The sequence below is a fragment of the Triticum aestivum genome, chromosome 1A (assembly GCF_018294505.1).
Source record: "Triticum aestivum cultivar Chinese Spring chromosome 1A, IWGSC CS RefSeq v2.1, whole genome shotgun sequence".
NCBI classification, from domain to species: Eukaryota; Viridiplantae; Streptophyta; class Magnoliopsida; order Poales; family Poaceae; genus Triticum; species Triticum aestivum.
In genome coordinates, this window is record NC_057794.1 from 432,936 (window position 1) to 437,934 (window position 4,999).

Sequence of the window (4,999 nt, forward strand, 5' to 3'; positions counted from 1 at the left end):
GACAAATCCAGGTCTTGATCCGTGTCAACCCAACAGACACTTTCAGAGATACCGGTAGTATACCTTTATAGTCACCCAGTTACGTTGTGACGTTTGGTAATACTTCATCAAGTTCTACTTTCCTCCCACTTACTTCTTTCAAGAGAAACTCCTTCTCTAGAAAGGATCCATTCTTGGCAACAAAGATCTTGCCTTCGGATCTGAGGTAGAAGGTATACCCAATAGTTTCTTTAGGGTATCCTATGAAGACGCATTTTTCCGACTTGGGTTCGAGCTTTTCTAGTTGAAGTTTCTTGACATAAGCATCGGATCCCCAAACTTTTAGAAACGACAGCTTAGGCTTCTTCCCAAACCATAATTCATACGGTGTCGTCTCAACGGATTTCGACGGAGCCCTATTTAAAGTGAATGCGACAGTCTCTAATAAAGTGAATGCGGCAGTCTCTAAAGCATATCCCCGAAATGATAGCGGTAAATCGGTAAGAGACATTCGGACACACCATTACGCTGAGGTGTTCCAGGCGGCGTGAGTTGTGAAACTATTCCACATTTCCTTAAGTGTGTGCCAAATTCGTGACTCAAGTATTCTCCCCCACGATCTGATCGCAAGAACTTGATTTTCCTGTCACGTTGATTCTCAACCTCACTCTGAAATTCCTTGAACCTTTCAAAGGTCTCAGACTTGTGTTTCATTAAGTAGACATACCCATATCTACTCAAGTCATCAGTGAGGGTGAGAACATAACGATAACCACCGCGAGCCTCAACACTCATTGGACCGCACACATCAGTATGTGTGATTTCCAATAAGTTGGTTGCTCGCTCCATTGTTCTTGAGAAAGGAGTCTTGGTCATTTTACCCATGAGGCATGGTTCGCACGTGTCAAATGATTCATAATCAAGAGACTCTAAAAGTCCATCTGCATGGAGCTTCTTCATGCATTTGACACCTATGTGACCAAGACGGCAGTGCCACAAGTATGTGGGACTATCATTATCAACCTTACATCTTTTGGTACTCACACAATGAATATGTGTAGCATTACGCTCGAGATTCATTAAGAATAAACCATTCACCATCGGAGCATGACCATAAAACATATCTCTCATATAAATAGAACAACCATTATTCTCGGATTTAAATGAGTAGCCATCTCGTATTAAACGAGATCCTCATACAATGTTCATGCTCAAACTTGGCACTAAATAACAATTATTGAGGTTCAAAACTAATCCCGTAGGTAAATGTAGAGGTAGCGTGCCGACGGCGATCACATCGACCTTGGAACCATTCCCGACGTGCATCGTCACCTCGTCCTTCGCCAGTCTCCGCTTATTCCGCAGCTCCTGCTTTGAGTTACAAATGTGAGCAACTGCACCGGTATCAAATACCCAGGAGCTTCTACGACTACTGGTAAGGTACACATCAATTACATGTATATCACATATACCTTTCGTTTTGCCGGCCTTCTTGTCTGCTAAGTATTTGGGGCAGTTCCGCTTCCAGTGACCACTCTCCATGCAATAAAAGCACTTAGTCTCAGGCTTGGGTCCATTCTTTGGCTTCTTCCCGGCAGCTTGCTTGCCGGGCGCGGCAACTCCCTTGCCGTCCTTCTTGAAGTTTTTCTTACCCTTGCCTTTCTTGAACTCAGTGCTTTTATTCACCATCAACATTTGATGTTCCTTTTTGACTTCTACCTCTGCTAATTTCAGCATTGCAAATACTTCAGGAATGGTCTTTTCCATCCCCTGCATATTGAAGTTCATCACAAAGCTCTTGTAGCTCGGTGGAAGTGACTGAAGGATTCTGTCAATGACCGCGTCATCCGGGAGATTAACTCCCAGCTGTGTCAAGCGGTTATGCAACCCAGACATTTTGAGTATGTGCTCCTTGACAGAACTATTTTCCTCCATCTTACAGCTGAAGAACTTGTCGGAGACTTCATATCTCTCGACCCGGGCATGAGCTTGAAAAACCATTTTCAGCTCTTCGAACATCTCATATGCTCCGTGTCTCTCAAAACGCTTTTGGAGCCCCGGTTCTAAGCTGTAAAGCATGCCGCACTGAACGAGGGAGTAATCATCAGCACGTGTCTGCCAAGCATTCGTAACGTCTTGGTTCTGTGGGACGGGTGCGTCACCTAGCGGTGCTTCTAGGACATAATCTTTTTTTGGGCTGCGAGGCTCATTTCGAGTTGCGGAAAAGGCTATTTGATACGTCTCCAACGTATCTATAATTTTTGATTGCTCCATGCTATATTATCTACTGTTTTGGACTATATTGGGCTTTATTTTCCACTTTTATATTATTTTTAGGACTAACCTTTAACCGGAGGCCCAGCCCAGAATTGCTGTTTTTTGCCTATTTCAGTGTTTCGAAGAAACGGAATATCAAACGGAGTCCAAACGGAATAAACGTGATTTTCTTCCCGAATATGACCCAGGAGACTTGGACCCTATGCCAAGGAAGCTTCGAGGTGGGCACGAGGTAGGGGGGCGCGCCCTATACCCCCGGGCACGCCCCCACCCTCGTGGGCCCACCCAAGCTCCACTGACGTACTTCTTCCTCCTATATATACCTACGTACCCCCAAACAAACAGGGACGGAGCCAAAAACCTGATTCCGCCGCCGCCAAAAACCTTCGGGTCCATAGTTATTATCTAGATGGCTTCTTCTCTCTTTTTGGATCTCAATACAAAGTTCTACCCGATGTAATCTTCTTCTTTTTTCCGGTGTGTTTGTTCAAATCGATGAATTGTGGGTTTATGATCAAGTCTATCTATGAATAATATTTGAATCTTCTCTGAATTCTTTTATGTATGATTGGTTATCTTTGCAAGTCTCTTCGAATTATCAGTTTGGTTTGGCCTACTAGATTGGTTTTTCTTGCCATGGGAGAAGTGCTTAGCTTTGGGTTCGATCTTGCGGTGTCCTTTCCCAGTGACAGAAGGGGCAGCAAGGCACGTATTGCATCATTGCCATCGAGGATAACAAGATGGGGTTTATTTCATATTGCATGAATTTATCTCTCTACATCATGTCATCTTGCTTAAAAGCGTTACTCTGTGTTTAACTTAATACTCTAGATGCATGCATAGCGGTCGATGAGTGGAGTAATAGTAGTAGATGCAGAATCGTTTCGGTCTACTTGTCATGGACGTGATGCCTATATACATGATCATGCCTACATATTCTCATAACTATGCTCAGTTTTGTCAATTGCTCAACAGTAATTTGTTCACCCACCGTAGAATACTTATGCTCTTGAGAGAAGCCACTACTGAAACCTATGGCCCCCGGGTCTATTCTCATCATATCAATCTTCATCACTTTAATCTTGCTTTGCTTTTTTACTTTGCCTTTTACTTTTCACTTTGCATCTCTATACCAAAAATACCAAAAATATTATATCTATCAGATCTCACTCTCGTAAGTGACCGTGAAGGGATTGACAACCCCTTATCGCGTTGGTTGCGAGTAGCTATCATTTTGTGCAGGTACGAGGGACTTGAGAGTGGCCTCCTACTGGATTGATACCTTGCTTCTCAAAAAAATTAGGGAAATACTTACGCTACTCTGCTGCATCATCCTTTCCTCTTCGGGGAAATCCAACGCAAGCTCAAGAGGTACCACTATTCTGCCTTGTGCCCCGCACGCAGAAGGGGTCACTTTATCAAGTGGGCGGACCCAAAATATGGCCCATCCCCGAGAACGGATACCCGTCCGGTACTCCAAAGAAGACGTCCGAAGACTGGCCTTCGGAGTGGTTTTACATGGAGGACGTCCCTCTTCCAGACCCTGTTCGGCGGGGTCTAGAATGAGTTCGACAATGCTCCTCTTAAGAAACGTCAAAGTTGGCGCCCACGGAGCCCCCAGGAGGAAGATAACAGAGAAGTACTTTATCAGGGTTGACAATAATCGAGGTTATGTCGATATGCATAATGCGGGGCGTGCAACCACTTCAATAACGAGGGCACCCCCTGTGGTGTTTTAACAGGGAAGATGATGCCACCCATTGCGGGCGCAAGGGACCGGACTCACCTGCTGCTTTAGCAAATGTTCTGTCCGAGTTATTCAAGGGAGAGGAAGAGGAGTTCATCCACATTAAACCACGGGACGGATTCTCCATGTACAACCCTCCAAGCTGGGTGAGTTGTACCCTATTTACTCTAAACCTTCCGCATTCTTCATCGTAGGTGCTCACCTTGCCATTTCATGGCAGGAACTGCGAAAAGCAATAAGGGAGGTTAACAGCCCAGCTCCACAACCAGAGGACCCTGGCTGGGCCCTCGATCCCGGACTTGAAGAGGATCCAGACATATTCGTGGAGCTGATAGACAGACAATTCTATCAATTGAGCTGCAATGATGCCAAGGTGGCCATAACGGTCGACTATCCGGGATTACTTCCTGCATCGCACGTAAGAAAACCAAAGTCCCAACTGCAAAAAAGGATACCCTTTTATGCACTTCACCTACCGTACACGTATGGTGTCTTGCAGGGAAGGCCTTCGGGACGCCGTGCCGAACCTGCAGCAACTCGCCAACAAGAGGCGCCAAAGCCGGGTAGGCAAAAAAGGAAGGCGGTCAGGACGGAGACGCCAGCACTGAGGTATAACACAAAACCTCATTCCGTACTTGTCATCTTGCCTAAAATGTAATGACCTCCGTGTTTCCTAGAAAAAACGCCCTCCGGACTATATCCGGAGAGGCTGCCGATCACGCCTCGACCAGTCGGGCTCCAGGGCCGTACATAGAGGCGGAAGCTAACGCGACGCAGACGCCGGATGTTCCTCATACAGAGGATGCGGACAGACTATCCGCTCCAAATTCCGAAGTGGAGAGCGCCATGAATCACAGGCGTCGCCGGACCGTACTCCATGACGCTTATTTCTCACCGGAGGCATTTGATGCCTTCAATTCCGGAGACGCATACATCCGTGCTGCTCAAAATGGCCTAGCCAGAGCCATGAATTAGTATGCGAGGGATATACGGGTA